This window comes from Camelus ferus, chromosome 4 (assembly GCF_009834535.1).
Source record: "Camelus ferus isolate YT-003-E chromosome 4, BCGSAC_Cfer_1.0, whole genome shotgun sequence".
NCBI classification, from domain to species: Eukaryota; Metazoa; Chordata; class Mammalia; order Artiodactyla; family Camelidae; genus Camelus; species Camelus ferus.
This window is the reverse complement of record NC_045699.1, coordinates 45,769,448-45,792,444: the sequence shown is the minus strand read 5'-3', so window position 1 is coordinate 45,792,444 and position 22,997 is coordinate 45,769,448. Positions and strand designations below refer to the sequence as shown.

At 42.8% G+C, this 22,997-nt stretch overlaps 1 pseudogene; it reads left to right on the top strand.

Annotated features, from left to right (window-relative positions):
* The first annotated feature begins 556 nt into the window (after positions 1-556).
* LOC102522925 lies at positions 557-21,785 on the top strand (annotated as a pseudogene).
* Positions 21,786-22,997: the final 1,212 nt, after the last annotated feature.

Sequence of the window (22,997 nt, the reverse complement as noted above, 5' to 3'; positions counted from 1 at the left end):
TACTACCCAGTAGGGTAGGACTGCAGAGGCCATGGGGCTGAGTAGGGGATCTGGGCTTACCTTCCTGACTGGGTTTAGACATACTCCTGGCATAGGGAAGAGGTGAGAGACTGCTCCTGGGATCCCGTTAGGGGACCTCACCTTAGTGGGTGTTGTATGTGGCTCTTTGTCTTCCTCGAGCCCTGGCCGGGCCAAACTGGCCCCAGGTGGTGGGACCAGATGGACTATTAGAAATTAGCTCTGGGTCAGTGGGATAATACAATAGCTTCTATCTACAGGCTTCTATCACTTTTTCCCCCCAAGTTCTAACTTTCTCATAGACAGGCTACTATTTCCTGCACGTAGTTTGTGGCGCTGCCTCTGATTGTCAGGGCATTTGCTGGCCAGAGATGATTGACATTAGCTTTACCCAGTGAGTGAGTAAGACAGTCCGAGCTCAGGTAAGCAGCTCAACCTCCTTCTCCAGGTTTGCTTTGCTTACCGCCTCCTAGTACTCCTCCCTTGGGAAGTGGCTTTCTGTCATTTATGGAATTGAAATAACCTAAGCAGACTAACAATGATGAAAGGGAAGAGTGTGTCCTTCACACCATACCTTAGCTCTGTTCAGCATTTTGTCAGTGATTTAGAAGAAGGCATAGAAGACAAGCCGATTGGGCTAGTGGCTGACCACGCTGAGGTGCTGATGCTGGTAGCTGACAGACGCAAGGCTCAGAATAATCACCAGGTAGGGAGACCGAGCCAAAACCAACAAGAAGACATTTGAAAAACTGTCATGAAAACATCATAACATGACAGGAGACAACAGGAAGAAAAAAGTCACCTGCATGCCAATTACCTATCATTCATCTACTAGGGTTTTCTATGTTCTGTTTTTTTTCCTCCTTTGTGTTCTTTTGCATACACATGTACGTTTACATGGTGTAACCATAGTGTATGTACAATTCCATTGTCTTTATACACAGTGCATTTGCATTATTTTGTAAACATAACTATGTGTTGCATCTTACCTCCCATTTTTCATCTGTAATTGGGAATAAAATGGTGTAGTGTTGATTTAACCCTTTCACAGTAGCTGGGCAATTAGGTAATTTCCAATATCTTTGATATAGGTGATGCTGCTGTGTGTTTGTATAAAGTGCTTTGTGTTTCTTTTGAACCCTTCTTAAGACAAATTCCTAAGAGATTTATGGGGCCAGGAACATTTTTGTTTCTTAATATAGTGCTACCAAATTGTCTCCAAGGACCTCTTGCAACTCACCACAATCAAGATAATTAACATATCTATCACTCTTCAAAGTTTCCTCATGCCCCTTGTGATTGATTCATCTATCCCTCTGCCCCTACAGTCCCCACCCTGCAGTATCTGTAGGCAATTACTGATCTATTGATGTCACTATAGACTAGTTTGCATTTTATGGAATTTTATATAAATGGAATAACAGTGTATTTATTTTTGCCTAACTGTTTTCATCCAGCATAACTATTTTTGATACTCATCTATGTTGTGATATCAATAGTCAATTCCCCTTTTTTTTTTCTAAGTAGTATTCTGGATATATGGATATACCATAGTTTCTTTATCCATTCACTTGTTTTTGCTTTTGTTTTTTTAGTTTTTCTTTCTGGTGGGGAGAGGTAATTAGGTTTATTTATTTATTTATTCTTAGAGGAATTTCTGGATATTGAACCCAGGACCTCCTGCATGCTAAGCATGTGCTCTACCACTTGAGCAACATCCTTCCCGCTATCCATTCACTTGTTGATAGACATTTGGGTTGTTTTCATTTTTGGCTCTTACCTACAAGCTGCCTTAAATAGTCCTGTACAAGTCTTGCATGGCTCTGTTCTCATTTCTCTTCAGTAGATATCCAGGAGAGGTATATCTGGGTCAGATTGTAGGCATATGTTTAAATGTTTAAGAAGTTACCAAACTGTTTTCACAAAATGGCTGTATTTCTTTTATTTCTACTAGCAGTAGATGAGAGTTTTGATTGCTCCACCTCCTCACCAAAACTTGATTAGTGCAGCCTTTTAAATTTTACCCTTTTTATATAGTGGTATCTCATGGTAGCTTTAATTTGCATTTCCCTCATGACTGATATTATGTTTATAATCTATTGCTGTAAGCCACAAAATTAGTGGCTTAAAACAGCAAACATTTATCATCTCACTGTTTCTGTGGGTCAGGAATCTGGGTATGGCTTAGCCTGGTATAGTTAGCAGAACTGAGCTTAAAGTTGCTTTGGAGTAGTGCTAGATGTGGGAAAATTGGAGAGAAGAAAAAATGAAAGAACAAAGGATTGGAAAAGTGGACAGAATTGTCAGACTGTAGTTTTCCTGCTGGATGGAGGGGTTTGTATTTTCCTGATGATTCTGGGAAGCTGAAAATTTGTTGAGCAATATACCTGTATCAGGCTTTGAATAGGAGTTATACGTATGTTAGTCCATTTAATCAATCCCCAGAACAGTCCCATTTTACAGATTTAGAAACTGAGATCTGAAAAGTTCAGTAAAACGTGGCCAAGGCCGTATACCTGAGATGGATTTGAAGCCCCCTGTTTCCTGTCAAAGCCCATAGACTTTCATTGTAGTACCTTAGTATATTCCCATGTTATTACACTTCTAACCTTGCCTCACAGTGTCCTTTGCTTCTGGGGCCGCATCCTCTAGTCTAATAGGCTTGAGTGGCTGCTGTAAGGCTGATTGACCTCAATCAGTGAAAAGACAGTAGGTCTTTGCTGGCTACCTCCATGAATGATATCTGCCTTATAACGGGAGGGTCACTGGGGGCCCAGCTTGGGATGTCTTCTGCCCAGTCAGCACCCCCTAATTCAACACCCCTGGACACAATAAATCTTGGATGCGAAGCTGCTTCAAGTTTTAGCTCCAAGTGGTGAGTGAGTGTATGACCCAGCCACCCAAGATGGCTGTCCTCTTGCTCTCTGTACCTCACCTGCTAGTCCCTGCTTTACCTACATCTACTCACATGACTGACCTGCCCTCTTAATCATAGTGCCTAATCAGTAAATACCTAGGTACTTGCCCCGGGCTCTAGGTGGTGATTGTTCTAATCTTTAGATCAGATGTCTCCACTAGGACAGTTTGTCAAAGTGGCAGTAAGGGGCGTGTTCCTCTGCCTGTTTCCCTGGTAACCAATGAGCCAACCTGATGTCAGTTCTCTCTATAACTAGTAACCTCCCTCTCCCAGAGGCAGTGAAGAGGACTGCTGCCGTGTCCTGCCTGCCGTCTGCTGTCCACATCCATGGTAGGGTGTCACCCCAGGAACCTTTTGTAAGATCCCCTGTCCAAGAAACCATTGTGTCTCTGGGTTCTTTCTTTGGTCTTGAGGCTGAACAAGTACAGGGCTTGCATGCCTGCAAGATGCAGCCCAACAGTGGGTTTGAGGAGGTCCAGCCTCAGTTTTTCCAGCTATCAAATGGAGGGGGGAGATTTGGTTGGCTAGATTGGTAGTTGTTCTTACCCCCACAGAAGAGACGACCACAAAGTATCCTCCAGTGCTCATGAGCACTAGGCATTGTCTATTGATTGAGTCATTCATAGGGCTCACTTATATTATGTATGACTACTTTTTAAGTCTGTGTTAAGTTGCGTCATAAATAAAATGCAAATTCATTTAAAGATGTCACTGAAGTTTTGGTCATTTTCTGGACATGAAATTTATCACTCAGGATTTACTAAAAAAATGTGGCTACCCTACATGTATGTGTGCCTGTTGTGAGAACTGTGGAATTTTTAGCTGTTAAGAAAATTATCATCACACTCAGAACAATCGAAAAGCTCTAAGAGATTCTCTACAATCTCGCTAGCCAGATGGAATAATAATAAACATATTTAACAAACAGTATGTTGTTCAATGAATATAAAGTTACAGTTATACAACGTGAATAAGTTATAGAGATCTCCCGTAAGTCATTGTGCCTATAGTTAACAATAAGGTGTTGTGCACTTAAAAATTTGTTAGGAGGGTAGATCTCATGCTAAGTGTTCTTATAACACACACAAAAAGGGACACAATGAATCTTTTTGAGGTAATAGATATGTCTGTTACCTTGATTGAGGTGATAGTATCATAGGTATAAGCAATATCCAAACTCATCAAGACATACGCATTAAATATATGTAGTTTTTTATGTATCTATTATACCTCAATAAAGCCTTTTTTTTTTTTTTTTGGTTAAAAAAACCAAACCAGTAAGTCAAGGGTGTTGACCAATCAGATAGTATGTGTTGGAATAAATGCCCAATTAGAATGGAAGCCTGGTAGGACAGTACCCTGCTCCCCTGCTGTTTCAGACTTTAACCCTTTAGTTGCAGAATCTTGGGGGCTTTCCAGGGGATCCTGGGGAAGGGCTGAGAGAATCAGGACAGCTAGGGGCATGGGTAGGGGTGGGGATGGGGCCTCAGGGAGTGGTTATTTGTCTATGGGGCATCACAGTATTTCCGTATCTCAATGTTCAGAGATTGCATGCAGATCAACTTCCCAGCTGCTGCAAGGAGCTGGCGTACGATGCCTGGACATGGGCTTGGACTCCTCCTTCCCGTACAGCTGACTCTCCATGGCTACAAGCCCACCTGGTATCAGTGCACTGCACCCTTCTGCCCCAAATTTGACTTTAAAATGCTCCATTGTGCTGGGCAGTTTTCCACCCAGATGGTAAACTTGTGACCCTCCAAATCTGGTTTTGGTAGAATGAGTTCATCTCCTCACTGCCTGTGTACAAGTGAGCTGTGTAAAGGGAAGGAGGCAGAATTTGGAGTCAGGAGTTGGTTCTGAGTCCACATCTCATCTGTACTTTTTTTCCCTCCATAAGCCCCGTGGGGCAAGTCAGTAAATGGGGAAATGACATCTGTCCTGTCCTCTTCATAAGGCTGTGCTGAGGTTTGAATGAGAGAAAGGAGGGGAAGTGTTTTGCAAACTATAAAGTACGCTGCACACGTGAGCAAGTCTCTGTTTCACAGACTGAAGGATTTGACTGTTGAGAATGTTGCTTGTCTGCTTCTGATTGAATCAGGGTTACAGATCTGCCATTCATTTATTTATTTTTGGATAAAACTGCAAAACTTTATTGAGAGAATTTTAACAGTCACGTTTCCAACACATGAACAGCCTGCATGGTTACAGCTTGTCTTCGTTTAAACCTGTGGTTGCCCTTCACCTGCTTCTGGCGTTTTAATGGGCTCTGGATTTGGTAGTGTCTTCCCCGTGACATCAGGACCAACTCCACGCTCACGCCCAGTCCCTGGCTGAGCCAGTTCCTGTTGATTAGCTTCCAGGGCAGGCTCTTGAACTGCTCCTTGAACTGCAGATGCTCCTTCATCCTTTTTCTCTTGACCAGGTGTAATGTCCTATCTTTTATTTGGTGGCTCCCTTTGTTGATGTTGCTTATCATGGTGGGCAACCACAGGCGCAACTGGCTTGAAACATTCTTGATTATAACGTCTTCCCTTAGATCTGAATGTTGACTTTATTCTCTGACTCATATATCCCACTTGAGTCAAGGAGAAAGAGCTCAGACTGTAAGACACAATGTGCACAGCTTTGCACCCAGCTTGTTTATTTTTAGTTTAATTTTTTAAAAATAATAGCTTTATTGAGATATAACTCACGTGGCATAAAATTTTCACCATTATTTTTTAATGAAAGTACTGGGGATTGAACTTAGGACTTCATGCATGCTAAGCCTGGGCTCTACCACTGAGCTATACCCACCTCCCCCCCGACCCCACCCCACCCCACCATTTATTTAGAATGTCCTGGGCTATTCTCAAACGTGGCTATGATATAGCTTTAGCTTTCCATGGAGAGGGGAAGATCACTGCAGAGGGTGAGATCTTTCTTTCCCCCGTCCCTACAGAATCAGAGCTGACACGGGCTGCTAGAGAGTACCTAGTTCTCCTCCCTCATTTTATAAATAGGGTCATTGAGGTCCAGAGGGGGCCAGTGAGTGGCTAAAAACCACACAGTGAGTTAGTGGCAAAGCCAGAACCACATGCTCTGATGCCCAGCTCTTTCCAACACAACACATGGTACATCTCGTGGCAAACCACGCATTCATGTTTTCGTTCATTCAACAGCATTTATTGAGTCACGAGTAAATGCTGGGCTCTGTGTTGATATTTTGTGAGTAGACAAGTCGGGTGCAATTCTTCTCTCATGTTGCTCATGACACTGGGCAGAGAATGTTCTTTCAGAATCCTGAGAGAGGACCGGAGAAAGTGTTATCTATATAGGTCTGGTGATCTCCTTTGAGGGTGGGAGTGGCTTTTGAGAGCAGTCAAAAAGTGTGCAGCTCAGCAGTGATGACCTACACTGGTGGACATCTAGGCATCCTCACCTGCCTGATCCATTCAGTGCTCACAAGTACCTCGCACTACTGATGGGGACGTTGAGGCCTTGAGAAGGGGGAATGAATACCCACCTGGGTCACAGAGCGAGAAAGCGCCAAAGCCACTTTGAAAACAGAGTGTGATTCCAGGAGCTGTGGGTCTTGTGAACTGGCTCCATTTAGGTAGAAACAGCATGGGTTTGGGGGCCAAGGAGACCTGTGTTCAAATGCTGGGTCTGCCATTTCCCAGTTGTATAACTTTGGGCAAGTTCCTCTTTGGAGCCTGTTTTCTCATGTGCAAAATAGAGATAATGGGGTACTTACCTTGTGGGGTGCTTGTGAGGGTGAAACCAGTGCCTGAGGGTGGAGCCCCTGCATAGCACCTGGTGTGCAGCGGGCACTCAGTACCTGTTCCTTTGCTGCCTCTGCCAGCCCCTGACGTGCGCAGCTTGGCAAGTAACGAGGAGCAAGTACTCCCGGCTCTCTGCACCCACGTCCTGTTCGCCACAAGAAAGGCCTGGAAAGGTTTTCCTCAGTTGGACAACAATAAGGGTGGTGGTAAAGTTGAGGTTTGCCGAAGGCTCAGGCCTGAAAGTTGGGGCCCTCTCTCCCAAAGCGCCCTCTCTCTCTCTCTCATGGGTGGAGCCTAGTCAAAGCTCCAGAAGGCCCGGTTTGGATGCTGGAGACACCTGCCATGCCTGACTGCATGTGGTGCCAGTTCTGCCTTGTTCCTTCTGCATTCCGGTTTCGTATGTCAGCACCTCATGAAAATCTTCCAGGTCCAGGCTTTGAATAGCCCCTTGGCTGCCTGGGAGTAAAGAGGCTGGCTCTGTTTTGCCTGTCAAACTATCTGCTTTGTCTGTCTTAGGGCAGGTAAGCTGGGTCCCCTTACATAATACCTACTGGGCCATCACTGTCAGGGCTGATTCTGCGCGGCTCAGGCTGAACAAACAGCCATTCAGACCCACCAGCCGAGGCCGGGGCCACGCAATGGCAGGAGCTGCTATTCTTAAGAGCGGTTTGATGACAGGCTCTGAGGGGAAGGAGCTGAGCTCTGACTTGCCTCTCCCAGCCAAGGCAAATCCTCCTTTCTCAGCTGAGTCAAACGTTCCAAAGGGCTCCCACTTTCCCTCCTGCGCTCGCTAGGCATGTGGTACAGCAAGGGTCAAAATGAAACAAGAGGTAGCCCCTGATATGCGAAGGGCCCTCAATATATACAAAGAACCCGATAACCTGCCAGATTTCTTTTTTGCCTCAACTGCTAGGAGACTTGGAACAAATTTTGTACTGGAGGCAATAATTAACTCATCCCAATTGCCTGGTAACATCCTCTGCACTTTTAAACTGGCTCTAACCTTAGTCTTTAATCAATCTTCGTTTAATGTATTTTTTATCCACATAACATAAAATTTACCATTAGTGACATTTAGTACATTCACAATGCTGTGCAATCATCTCTGGTTACAGAACATTTCATCACCCCCAAGGGAAACTGCTCACTCATTAAGCTGTCATTCTCCATTCTTCCATTCTTTAACTTTTAAGATATCACTGATATCCTTGAAAAGTAGGGGGTATGGATTTTAAGTAAATATAATAAATAAAAGAATAGTCAACTTATACATTTCATTGTATCAGCTAGACACGTTCACTTTTTGTTTTATTGTATTTTTTAGTGTTCACTTTTGTTTCATTCTCTTTTTCACTTTTTGTTTTATTGTATTTTTTAGTGTTCACTTTTGTTTCATTCTCTTTTTTGTTCAATTAGGTATTGAGTTGTGGCTCATTTCTGATCTGCTGTGTCATTACAAATTCCCTCCTTTCTTCTCCCTCTCTTTCCCCCATCCCCTCCTCCCTTTCTTCAGACTTTGATTTACTATCTAACCCACCTATCATTTACCTGTCTACTCGTCATCTATCAATCAAAAATCTATGAATTATCTACCTGTATATCTAATCTGTCTTCCTACTCTCTATCCATCTTTCTGCTTCTCTTTGTAAATGTAGATCATTGGCTCTCAGTCCTGCACGTTAGAATCACCCGCTGAAATTTTGAAATCTAACGATGGCTGGCCCCATTTCAGACCAGTTGAAATGGAAACTTTGGTGTGAGACCTGGGCATCTGCATATTTTTTAAGTTCTCATAGGTGATTCTGATGCATAGTGAAGGTTAAAAACTATTCACCTAAATTAATTTCTGCAATACTTAACCTCCTGCAGAAATTTCTTATCTCAGTTCTGGTCCATTTTTTACATAAATGGCCATCTACTACACATAATGCTGCATAATCTGCCTTTTAACCCCAAATTCTGCCTTTAACATGCACAAACAACTTTCAATGTACTTAAATATTTTTCAAGAGCATCATTTTAAAGACTGTGCAGTATTTTATAAACATATATGTGTTATATTTATTTAAACAGTCTCTTGTTGGGATTTGCATTTGGATTGTATTGAATCTGCAAATGAATTAGCAAAATTTTATACACACTTTATATATATTATTTAATTTAAAAATCTAAAAAATTGAGCACATACAAAACAAAAAATATGATGTACCCACATGTACTCATTGGCTGCCCAGCTCCAGCAGCCATCAGTTGTGTTCAGCTTCTGTCCCATCCATATTTCCATCTTCCCCTACTGTTGTATTATTTTCAAAATATCCCAGACATCATATAAATTCACCTGTAATTCAATATATATCTTTAAGAGATAAAACCCCAATATCAATGTCATACCCAAAAAAACCCCAAAGAGAAAAACCACATTAATTCCTTAATACCATCAAGGGCAACTTGATAGTTAAATGAGAAGGTTTAGACTTCCAGTTGTCTCATAAATATAATTGTTTTATTTATTTATTTATTTTACTTTTCTGTTGTGGGGGGAAGTAGTTAGGTTTCTTTATTTTTTAGAGGGGGTACTGGGGATTGAACCCAGGACCTTGTGCATGCTAAGCATGCGCTCTGCCACTTGAGAATGCCCTCCCCCACTATTTTACTTTTACATTTTGTTTGGGATTAAAAAATTTTTTATTGCAGTGAGAAGCCTTGGGGTTGGTTGTGATTGGTCTTGAGTGTCATTTAATGTATAAATTCCCACCCCAGCTTTTATTTTTTCCTTGGAATTATTTTTTGAAAAAACTAGGTTGTTGGCCTTATGGAGTTTTCCACATTTTAGATTGTATTTTTATGGTGTAGTTTAACATGCTTCTCTATTTTCTTTACTTCCCATACATTGGTGACTAGAACTAGAAGTTTATAGATATTAAGTCTTCTAATTTATAAATACGATTTATGTATCATTTCAATTACATATCATTTCAATTAGGTTTTCCTTAATGTTCATCAATAAAGTTTTCTATTTTTCTCCATAAAGGTCTTGTACATCTTATTAAAATTATTCCCAACACTTTGTACTTCTTTTGGATGAAATTGGAAATGTTATCTGTTCTTCTCTCCCCCTCCAACCTTTATGGAAGTATAATTGACATACAACATTGTGTAAGTTTAAGGTGTACAACATGATAATTTGATACACGTATATATTGCAAGATGTTTACCACAATAAAGGCAGTTAACATCCTTCACTTCACATAATTACTATTTTTTGTTGTGTGTGTGGTGGGAACATTTAAGATCTACTCTCTTAGCAACTTACAAGTATACAGTACAGTGTTGTTAACTATGGTCACCATGCTGTAGATTAGATCCCCAGCATTCATTCCTCTTATAACTGGAAGTTTGTACCCTTTGACCAACATTTCCTCATTTCTCCCACCCCTAAGCCCCTGGCATCCATCAATCTATTCACTGTTTCTATGAGTTTAGCTTTTTTAGATTCTACATATGAATGAGATCATAAATTTGCCTTTCTCTGTCTGACTTAAAAAATGTTAGCTGTTCTTAAATTGCTTATCTACTTGTTTGTTGTTGATAGGTGCAAATACAACTGATTTTTTTCACATTGATTTTGTATCTGGTAACTGGCTCAGCTCTCTTAAAAAATCTAATAATTTATCACAAATTTCTTTGGGTTCTCAATATAAAAAATCATATTAACTGTGAGTAATGACACTTTTATTTCATATATATATATATATATATATGAACTTTTTCTTTCTTATTTTTTTGCCTTATTGCTTTCAATGCAATGATGACTGGAAATGATGGAACTTGACATCCTTATTTTGATCTTTATCTTAAAAGAATGTTTTAATGTTTCACAATTAAATATTATATTTTGCTGTACTTTTTTGGGTACACTTATCAGTTTAAGAACTTTCCCTCTATACCTAGATTTTAGGAAATTTTGTTATGAGTTGGATGTTGATTTTTCAGATGCCTTTTCTCCATCTGTTGAGATAACTACACTCTTAAATCTGTTAAAGTTAATCTGATTTTCAAAAATGCTAAGCACCTTGCATTTGGGGGATAAACCTTAATCGGAACATAATGTATTGTCATTTTTATATATTGCTGGATTTTGTTTGCTAATACTTTGTTTGGAGGTTTTGCAACTAGCTCATGTATAAGGTTGGTCTGAAGTATCCTTTCCTCTAATGTTATTTTCAAGTTTTCAAATCCAGTAGTGGTATAATTATAAAATAATTAGGAAATGGTCCCTATTTTCTATTAGAATTATTTTTTCTTCAATGTTTGATAGAATTTGTTATTCAAATCTTCTGGATTTGTTGCTCTTTTTGTTGAAGTATTTTCAACACTTAATTCAATGTATCTAATCATAGGACTACTTGGTTTTATATTTCTTCTTGTCACTTTAAAAAATTAATAGATTTTATTTTTTGAAGCCATTTTAGATTCACAGTAAACTAAGTGGAAAAATACAGAGAGTTCCTACGTTCACCCCGAACCCATCCTTCCAGCCTCCCCCACTGTCTACGTCCCTAGCTGGAGTGGTGGTATATTTGTTACAGCTGATGAGCCAACATTGACACATCATTATCAACCGAGACCATAGTTTACATTAGGGAATCATGCTTTGTGTTAACATTCTAGAGGTTTTGACAAATGTATAAGGACACACATTCATCATTATAGTACAGAATAGTTTCACTACCATAAAAAATCCCCTGTGCTCCACCTATTTATACTTCCTGCCTCCAAATCCCTGGTAACTATCTTTTTACCTCCACTGATCTTTTTACTGTCTCCATAGGTTTGCCTTTTCAAGAATGTCATATAGTTGGGGGGGAGGGTAAAGCTCAAGTGGCAGAGCACATGCTTAGCATGCACGAGGTCCTGGGTTCAATCCCCAGCACCTCCATCAAAAAACTAACTAACTAAATAAACCTGATTACCTCCCCCTGCAAAAAAAAAAAAAAAAAAAAAAGTCATATAGCTGGGATCATGCAATATGGAGTCTTTTCAGATTGGCTTTCTTCACTTAGTAATATGAATTTAAGGTTCCTCCTTGTCTTTTCATGGCTTAATGGTTCATTTCTTTTTAGCACTGCATGATATTTCATTGTGTAGAGGTACCACAGTTTATTTATCCATTTACCTAATGAAAGACATCTTGGTTGCTTCCAAATTTTGGCAATTATGAATAAGGTTTCTGTAAATATTTGTATATAGGGTTTAATGTGAACATAATGTTTCAACTCATTTAGGTAAATACCAAGGAGCATGATTGCTGGGTCATGTGGTAAGAGTCTGTGAGTGCCTGCTGTGTTTGATTTTGTTAGGGTAGCCTCACATACCAATCTCATTCAAATGCATCTATCCTGGTTTTGAATTTATAAACCCTTAGGCTCTATGCCTTACTGCCACAGACACTAACCTTAGCCACAGTCCTACTCATACTCACACTATTTATTTTATTTGCACAATTTATCCAAAGTCCTTTCAATGATCTTCAATTTTATATGCACTGTTCTCCCCAGAATCAGATATCACAGACCAGTTTGATGTACTAGAAAGCATACTGAGCCCGGATTTAGGGTTCAAGTTACATAATCTTGAATTTATCTCCTTCCCTCTCTCAGCCTCAGAGTTGATAAAAATGAGTCTTAGACATAAAAAAAGAATGAAATAACGCCATTTGCAGCAACATGGATGAACTTAGACGCTATCATACTAAGTGATTAATTCAGACAGAGAAAGACAAATATCATATGCTATCTTATATGTGGAATCTAAAAAAAATGACACAGTTGAACTTATTTACAAAACAGAAATAAGACTCACAGACATAGAAAACAATCTTATCGTTACCAAAAGGGGAATGGGGGAAGGGATAAATCAGGAGTTTGGGATTAACAGATACATAATACTATATATAAAATGAACAACATAGACCTAATGTATAGCACAGGGAACTATATTCGGTATCTCATAATAACCTATATTGGAAAAGATTTGAAAAAGAAAAAAAAAATACGAGACTGATGTGCTACCTACGGCGCTAACGAGGCACCTAGAAAAAGAAATAAATATAACTGATTTACTTTGCTATACACCTGAACCTAACACAACATTGTAAATCAACTATACTTCAATTTAAAAAAAATTAGGCTTGGTGGGGAGCATATAGCTCAGTGGTAGAGTGTGTGCCTAGCAAGCGCAAGGTATTGGGTTCAATCCCCAGTACCTCCATTAAAAAAGTACACAGTGTTGTATGTCAATGATATCTCAATAAAACTGGGGAAAAAAAGAAAAGAATGATTTTTAAAAAATAAAGAAAGAAAATTTTAAAAATTAAAAATATGAGGCTTAGAGAGAGTCAGTGGCTTGCCAAGATCAAACAAGAAGTTAGTATGGAGCCAGGTTCAGAATCTAGTCCCTTTGAAGCCCCAGGACTGAAAATAAAACAAATAAAAACCCTCCTGGGTGGCCATGGTGACTCTTCCCCACTCCCTGTCCTTGCCCACGTTTCCTACCTCAAGCGGATGTTTAATCTGGTTCAAAGTTCCAGTTCCATCCTTCAAGATCAGGGCTCTTCGCATCTCTCTGGGCTCCTCCTCCACCACACCTCCTTACTTGCCCTTTTTCCCAAACATCTCTCTGGCTTTTCTCTTACCTGGTCCTGCCCTGCCTTGACCTCTCTCCCCCAGCCTTTCACCGGGTGGCTCCTCATGTGCCACCTCTTCAGAGAAGCTGTCCCTTCCCTGTACCAGGTGCCTGATTTGTCTGTTTTCTGGACTAGACTAGCAGTTCCTTGATGCCAGGAATGGGTCTGGGTTCACCACTGTGTCACCAGCACTCACTGCAGTGCCTGGCCCAGAGCAGGAGCTGCGGAAATGTTTGCTAAATGGACAGATAATTGGATGAATGAAGTGGAATGGAGGGCACTAGTTGATCACCTTGAATGAGGATTTGTTTGCAGATCAGCAGTCAAGTTATTTAAAAAAAACCCATCCCCACAGGGAGCTAGGGAAATGGAACAAGAATGGCAGGCAAATGGCTTCTGAAAATACGAGAGCTTCAGGACCTTATTTTCGCACCTGGCTTGGCTTGTTTTGTATATTCAGAACTTTCTTATTTCCATGTAAATCACATTCCCTGATATCAATCTGGCTTTGACACTATGTCTTCCTGCCTTTTGGTTAAAAAAACCCAAAAAGCAATGGTTAGTGAGCTCCTGGATTTTATTCTGCTATTATTAAGAGCTCCTGTTTACTAGAGCTTCCTGTGTCAGGGTGTGTGTGAAATGCCTGACATCTGATGTCTAAATAATTAAATCCTCACTGGTCAGTGCTATTTCTCTCATTTGTAGGTGGGAAAATAAGTCCAGAGAGGTTAACTCTTCATGATCACCCAGGAAATGAGCAATGAAGCTGGGATTTGAACCCACATCAGACCCTTTTGTTCTCTAATTCTTATCTCCCTGGTGTACAAAGTGCTTCCACATTCATCATCTCAATGGCTTCTTGAAGGCACTCATGAAAGAAGGGAGTGGGGTTCCTTAATCCCGTGTGGAAGGTGAGGGAGTTAATAGCAAATTTAGGATTTCAGCCCAGTCCTGCAGCAGAGGGTCCTCATCTGCAAAGTGGGAATGAGGGGTTTTTCTTCTTCCCCTGACACCAAATATGTGATGTCTTTCCCAACATCCATCACTTCTCCAGCTCTCTGACACCAACTAAATGTCCTGCAATCCAATTCAGTTCTAATACTGACTGCCCAGAGCTAGTGTCAGACTTCACAGGTTAAAGGCTCAGTCCCACAAGGCTGGACTCACTTCACAACCATTGGGTCCCCAGGTTACCTGCACTTCTGCCAGACTTGGCTATAAAGTCAGGGCTTCCCACAACCCCATTCCTCAGGTTCAATAATTTGCTAGAATAACTCACAAAACTCCGGAGAGTTTTATAATAATAAACTTACTATTGCAGTTCATTATGAAGGATATAAGTGAACAGCCAGATGAGGAGGCTCATAGGATGAAATCTAAGAGTCCTGAGTGAAGGACATTCTGTCCCCATGGAGTTGGAGTGCACCGCCATCCAAGCACCTTGTTGTGTTCCTCAACTCAGAAGCAGTCTGAGCCCAGTTTTTAGTTTAGTTTTGTTTTTAAACAGAGTCTTCAGTATACATGATTGATTAAGTCATTGGCCAGTGGTGATTGAACTCAATCTCCAGCCTATCTCCCCGCCACCACCCACCTAGGTCAGGGGTGGGAAGGTAGGGCTGAAAGTTCCAACCCTTTAATCAGGTCTTGGTCTTTTGGGTAAACAGTCCCCATCTTGAAGCTATATGGAGGTCTCAAGAGTGACCTCATTAGCCTTCACTTGGTATGGTTGAAAGAAGCTTATCATGAATAACAAAAGACACTCCTGTCACCCCTATCACTCAGGAATGGAGTTCTGTGCCAGGAATTGGAGGGAAAGACCAAATATGTATTTACCATTATACCTCAGGGAATAATCATGGAACCTACCTGCAGTGTTGCTGGAGTGATGAAATGAGATAATGGAGATAAAGCAGCTAGCAGACATGATATGTCTGCAGGAAGCCCAGAGCTTTCAGGCAAAGGGAGAGAAGACTGAACACTGAGGTTGGAATGGGTGGAAATGATGTGGAGCCTGGCGGGGGTGGGGAGGGCAGCCAGGATGGATGGCTGAACACTCCACTCCACAGGCTTACTGGTGATCTCAGGCTGAGATCCATACCATTAGCTGAGAGAGGTCAGAGGTGAGAGAAGGACCAAATCCCAGCCTCTCAAAGGCTCCTGCCTCTTCCTTCTGCCTTCCAAGTCCCACCTACACACAGGCACGTGCTCACGCACACACAGGTACACACACTCCTGGGACTCATACACTCTGTCCCAGGAACCAGTCCATCCCTTCTCCCAGCAGTTAGCGTCAGTAGCCTCCTAAGCAGCTCTCAGGGGCACTCACCCGTTCGTTCATTAAATATTCAAGAAATATTCATCTGCCAAGTGTTTCCCAAGTTTTGGTGCCCTGTGCTGGCCTCCCTGAATTGCACAAATCATGCTTCCCTGCCCAGTAAAGGAGCTTCCCCATCAATCTAACCAGCTCTCAGGTGCTTTTTTAGCTGCATATCCTGTCGCCAGATATTCTTCCACCTTGCTGCTCTGAGGAAATTCTGTCATTGACATCCTGTTTCTTATCCTTAAAATGTTTTAAAATTACTATTCAAATAATGTTGAATAATATTATTAATATTATACTCATAACCTACCGCCTGAACTTTGAGGTTTCACTTCTCCAAGAATACTACCATACTTACAGAGTTGGTTTTGCTGGAAGGCAGTATAACGAAGTGGTAAAGAGCTTGGACTTAGGGACCAGCATAGACCACCCAGGTCTGGGTTGTGCCTGAATGTCTTACCAACCGTGAGACCTTGAGCATGGCACTTAACCTCTACAAACCTCCGTTTTCTTCTCTGTGAAAGTGGGATTGTAAAACCCAACCCAAAGAGTTGTAAGAAGTAGGTGGGAAGTGTTTATAAATACTTGGCACTTAGTACATGTTGTCAATTACAGCTGTAGTCAGAGTGTGTACACATTTCATGACCCACTTTCTCTGCTTAACTTCATCTCACGAAAGTTTTCTCTCTTGTTACTCCTTGTTCATATTTACTATTTTCAATGGCTACAAAATGTTTCATCAAGCTTCACTATAATTAAGTGTGTTATTTTCTTATTGTTGGGTATTTCGGTTATTTTGGATTTTTCTCTAGCATAAATAATTCTGTGGTTAATATTTTGGAACATAAAGCTTTTTTTTTTAAATAGCAAAACAAATTTAATTCAACATGTTTTCATCTCGACCCTGTGTAAAATTTTGTGATAAATACTCTGGATATAAAGGTGGCTCAGACCTGGTCTGTTCCTTCAGGGAGTTCATGGTCTTGGGTGGAGAGGAGCCTCGGACACATCTGTCAGTTATATAAGGCAGGGAGTCCTCAGTCCTTTCAGAGGGAGGACTCGGTTGCAAATGCATGAAGTGAAAGGGAGCTGTTACTGTGGAGGAAGTCTTTGTGGACCTGGAAGCTCCAGGAAAGTTCAACTCATCCATTCAGACGTGCATCCAACATGCTAAGCACTTCTGCTTGTGGGATTGCATCCTGCCCTCAGGAGCCCACACACTGTTGGAGTGTAAAACCAGGACTCTACTCCCACAGAGAGATTGTCAGCTATTTCAGAAGCAAGAGAACCGGTGTCAGCTGCCTGCCAGGAGGTGGAGGAAGACTTCTGTGGGCAGAGCTTTGGCCTCAGCTCTGAAGGATAAGGAAGATGGAATCTTGGAGGAATTTACAGCTAGAAGAAGCCTCAGAGGGGAGCCCTCCGGGATGGAGCATGCCAGGAGTTACGACACCTTGTTTCACTGCTGGGTTGCAGTCATTCTGAGTTCAAGTCCTGGTAGAGAAGGAAGAACTTCTATATGAGGACACTCTGCCTCCAGGGGACCTAAAACAGCTACCAAGGGTGAAAGTTGGCTGGCTCCCCTGTCACTCTGCTTACAAAACCGTGACAGAACTGGATAGTAAGTGACTGCAATTTCCCTGAGTGCCAGAAATACATTTTTTAAAAATTTATTTATTTTGGTAACAAAATCCTCCACATAACATAAAATTTACCATCTTAAATTGTGTACAGTTCAGTAGTATTAAGTATATTCACATTATTGTGCAATGTATCTCTGGAAGTTTTTCATCTCCCAACACTGAAACTCTGTGCCCATTAAACAAGGACTCATCATTCTCCCCTCCTCCCAGGCTTTGGCAACCACCCTTCTCCTTTCTGCTTCTGTGATTTTGACTTCTCTAGGTATCTCATATAAGTGGAATCATATAGTATTTGTCTTTTTGTGACTGGCTTATTTCACTTAGTATAATGTTCTCAAGGTTCATCCGTGTTGTAGCATGTGTCAGAATTCCCTTTTTCCAGACATACTTTGAGGCATTATGTGCATTACTTTATGCCCGTTAAATCATGTAATCCTCACAACCTTGTGAGGTAGGTACTCGTCTTGCCTTCCCCATATTGAAGATGAGGATATCAGGGCACAACGACATTCAGTTAACTGTCTCAAGGGCTCCCAGCTGGTGGGGGAGCCAGGACTTCAACCTAGGCAGCCTGGCTCTGGGATCCATGCTCTTAACCACTCCTCCATGTTCCCTTTCTCACTGTCACACTGAGGAGCACAGAGGTCATCAGAGATGCTTGTATCTCAACTGACAAGATGCCTGTGTCATCAGTGTCTTGTTAAAGGAAGAAGAGCTTTGGGTGGGAATCAAGAGCCTGGGGTGTGCTTCTGGTTTCTGCCCCGATGTTCTGCTCTGTGACTGTGAACAGGATTTTCCCCCACCCCTGCAGAGTATCATTTCCCCATCTGTAAAGTGAGGGGGGTTGGGCAAGAACTTTTGTTAGGTGTTCTGCAGGCAAATGAGTCTGGGAAATCTGCTAAGGTTAAATATGCTTCCCTTTGAAAGAAAAGGGGGTGGTGATGGTGGTAAATACATGGATAATTACTGCAGTTTTCTGTGAGAAAATCTTACAGAACATGGAGGGAGAGGAGGAGGGGAGAGGGGTTAATTAAGGCAATGTTGGAGGAGCCCGAAGGCAAAGACCACACCCTTTCTCATTCTGTGAAAGAGCACCTTGAGGGCGCGAGGTGCGCTCGCAATTCAGCTCTGGCTCTTCGGCAGTCTTGCAGCCACCTCTGTATAGCTGGCACTCAGGAAATATTTGATTGTGCCTGAGTGACTGTCTCCAGCTAATCTGAAGGTGTCTACAACTTACAACCTTCATGTCCAGGTGGGGTTGCTGTAATGGGCCCCTGTCAGGTATTCACAGGAAGGCAGAACTGATGGGAGGGTAACTCAAGTGTATTGAGGAGCTTCCAGGAGGTTTATGCAGTGCTCCACATTTATCTTTTTAAAATAACAGCTTTACTGAGATGTAATTCATGTATCATGATTCACTCATTTCAGGCACAATTCAGTGTTTTTCATTATATTCATAGGGTTGGGCAACCATCACTGTAATCAGTTTTAGAACATTTCTTATCACTTCCCCCAAGCCCTATACATATTAGTAGTCTCTCCTCATTTCTCCCCCAGCCCCATCCTCTTCCTCCACACCCCCACCCCTCGGCTTGGACGATCACTACTCTACCTTCTGTCTGTATAGATTTTTCTAATCTGGACATTTTGTAGAATTGCAATCATACAGTATGTGGCCTGTTGTGAATGGCTCCTTTCACTCAGCGTAATGTGATGTTTTCAAGGTTCATCCACGTTGTACCATGAATCAGTACTTAATTCTTTTTTATTGCTGAATAATATCCTATTGTTTGGATTTACCAGATTTTATTGATTCTGAATGGACCATTAGTTGATGGATATTTGGGTTGTTTCCACTTTTTGGCTAATAGGAATAAGGCTGCTATGAACATTCATATACAGGCTTTTGTGTGGACGTATGTTTTCATTTTTCCCAGGTATATACCTAGGAGTGGGATTGCTGAATCATATGGTAACTCTGTGTTACCATTGAGAAACTACCAGACTGTTTCCCAAAGTTGCTGTATCATCTTACATTCCCACCAGCAGTGTATGAGGGTTCTCATTTTTCCACATTCTTGCCAACAGTTGTGTAGTGGATTGAAAGGGAGCCCCCAAAAGATATGTCTGTGTCCCAACCCCTGAAGCTTGTGATTGTGACCTTATTTGGAATAAGAGTCTTTGCAGATGTAATTAACACAATCTGGGAGATCTGGGGGGCCCTAAATCCAATGACAAATGTCCTTATGGAAGACACACAAAGGAGAGTCATGAAGAGATGAGGGGAAGGCTATGTGAAGATGGAGGCAGAGATTGGAGTGAGCCCCCACAAGCCAAGGAATGCCTATAGCCAGCAGAAGAGGCCAGGAATGGATTCAAATTTCCCTAAAGCCTCTGAAGGGAGCGTGACCCTACCAACACCTTGATTTTGGACTTCTAGCTTCCAGAATTGTAACCACCCTCTTATTGGCCTCCTATCTCCAGCCTCTGCCTGCTCCAGCCCACCCCTCACACCAGCTGCCAGAGGAACTTTCCTAAAGCGCAGCCCTGATTATGACACTTCTCGCCTCAGAAACATGTAATGACTCCTTATTGCCCACATAACAAAGTTTAAAGTTTGAAGCTTGGCTCCCTTCTCTCTCCCCAAACGTATTTCCTTCTTCCACCCTTCACACATCTTTTCCTCCAACCAAACATAACTACTCACTCTCCACAGAAGTACGCCTTGCCTTTGCTCTTCTGTGCCTTCTGCCTGGCTTGCCCTTCTCACAGCATCTTTGTGCACCGAAGTCTGTCTGCTCTTTATGACTTGCCTCAAAGAAGAAGAGCCTCCATAAAGCCTTCTCTTTTCTCCCAACCGGAAGTGATCTTTATTGCGCTGGCTGGCAATCCTTGATTTCCTCACCTGCAGGGTCGGGGCTGCAGCAGTACACATCTCTGGGGACGGGATGGGGACATTCACCTCATAGTCTACGAGACTGGTCTTCCTTAGAGTTGTGTAGTAAAAACCACCTGTGCATCTTCGCCACCGCCGCCGCTGCCCCTTTCCCGGCCGGCGGCTGCCGCTGCTGGTGCCGCCGCCGCCGCCGCCTCCGGACCGCGAGCAGAGCGGAGGCCGTCGCGGAGCGCGAGCGCCGCCCGCCCCGCCGCCCGGCCGGCCGCTCCAGGGCCGGGCAGTCTCGGCCGGCGCCCCCCGCGCCCCGAGCCCGTCCGCCCCCGCGGGCTCGGCCTCGCTCGACCGCCCAGCGCCGCGCTCCTCCTCCTACTGCGGCGGCCCGCTGCCCGCCGCCTCCTCTGCCCGCCGCCCTCTGCGCCCCGCGGCGCCCCGCGTCCCGCCCGCCGTGCCCGGCCCGGCCGCGCGCAGCAGGGCCCGGGTCTACGCCGCGGGGAACGGCCTGAGGAGCCGCGAGTTCTGGGACGCTGAGGCTCACGCCCCGAGCTGGGGTTGATCAAGACGATTACTGACTTGTTCGAAAACTTGGTCGGGGAAAGTATGGTGAAGTATTTGAGGCCATTAACATCACCAACAATGAGACAGTGTTTGTAAAAATTCTCAAGCCAGTGAAGAAAAAGAAGATGGAACAAGAGGTTAAGATTCTGGAGAACCTTCGTTGTGGAACAAATTATCATTAAGCTGGTTGACACTGTGAAGGACCCTGTGTCAAAGACACCAGCTTTGGTATTTGAATACATCAATAACACAGATTTTAAGCAACTGTACCAGACCCTGACAGACTTTGATATCCGGTTTTATATGTACAGACTACTTAAAGCTCTGCATTACTGCCGCATCAAGGACCTCATGCCCAGGGTGGTGATACCTCGCAATGTCATGACAGATCATCCACAGAAAAAGCTGCGACTGATATACTGGAGTCTGGCAGAGTTCTGTCCCCCAACTCGAGTACAATGTCCGCATAGCCTCGAGGTACTTCAAGGGACCAGAGCTCCTTGTGGACTATCAGGTGTATGATTATAGCTTGGACATGTGGAGTTTGGGCTGCATGTTAGCGAGTGTGATCTTTCGAAAGAAGCCCTTCTTTCACGGACAGGATAACTATGACCAGCTTGTTCGCGTTGCCGAGGTTCTGGGTACAGACGAGCTGAATGGGTATCTGAAGAAGTATCACACAGGCCTAGATCCGCACTTCAGCGATATTCTGGTACAACATTCACAGAAGCGTTGGGAAAACCTTATCCATAGTGAGAACAGGCATCTCGTCAGCCCGAAGGCCCTAGAGGTCTTCTGGACAAACTTCTGCGATATGACCATCAACAGAGACCAACTGCCAAAGAGGCCATGGAGCACCCGTACTTCTGCCCCGTGGTGAAGGAGCCGTCCCAGCCTTGTGCAGATAACGCTGTACTTTCCAGTAGTCTCACGGCGGCCCGATGAAGACTGGAAAGCGACGGGTAATGCGGCATTGACGCTTGCCAGTGAAACCGAACCAACCAAACACAAATCTTGAAGGAAAACTACAGTGTGATAAGAAGAAATTCTAGCCATTCCTTCTACACTGCAAAGAAGAGTGAAGACCTAAAAGTCTGTCAAAAGGAAAGAAACTCCCCAGTACTAGTCTACAGGGAGTTGTTCTGGTAGCCTGACGATGCACGTAGCTGAGGATCTGAGGGCCTCTCCCTTTGGAATGCGTGGAGATGAGAGACTCGGAGTTGTTGCACATTTACCTCTATTTAACAGGAGACCACTGTTGAATTAACCCGTTCAGTCAACAATCTCTGAATATCTGACTTCCTGTCTATTCCACTGTGGTCTGGGTTTCCTTTGGTGAGATTCAGGCTCAAGTTTTAGTAAAACGTCAGCAGTCTATTCTGACACACCAGCCTCATTTATGAAAAGGAGATACTAAAACAGGGACAGTGTTTTTCTTTTTAAAGCTCTTTTACAAATTCATGTTTTATGTATTTTTTTTTTTTTAATGACGTGAGCTCTCTAGGAAATGTACCTCATCCCTGCAGTTTTCTTCCAAGTGTATTCATTTGGGAAAAAACTGCAGTCACTCCCATGAGTCCCCTTTGATGTCAGGAGGCATCACTTTAAACCTTGTGATGTCATGAACAGGTCCATCTGTCTCATCAAAAGTTGGATGCTAAGTGCATAACTTGGAGCTCACCATAACCTTCGTTGATTTGCCTAACTGCAAAATCTTGTTGCTATTTTTTTTCATGTAGCTTTTTTTTTTCCAGCCTTGTAAGGAAAACCTCACTATTTCCCAGCACATCCCTGTGTGTGCACTTATTTATGCATATCTCTGAAACAAAGACTTTTTGTTCACAACCATAGCTAAAGCTGGAAAGTCAGTCTTCAAGGAAATCAGAGAGGGAGGAAAGAAGTCCTATTAGAAAGTATTCAAGAAAGACCTACTGGGTGAAAAAAAGCATTCCCTTCCCACCCTTTATTCCTTTTTAGCCCCATGAGAAACAGTTTCTCACTGTAATCAGGGTAATCTGCATTTTTAAGCTCTGGTACATAACACATGAATGTGTTGGCAAAGATAAGTCTTTCTCATATGCAGGCACTGGAGTTGTGTGGGCAAGGCCACCTGATAACCCAAGTGACCAGAGAGGGTAACATGTGAGGGGCTTGGGGAAGGGAGTGGAGCTCCTGGGGCAAGTATCAAAGCTTGGGATCCAT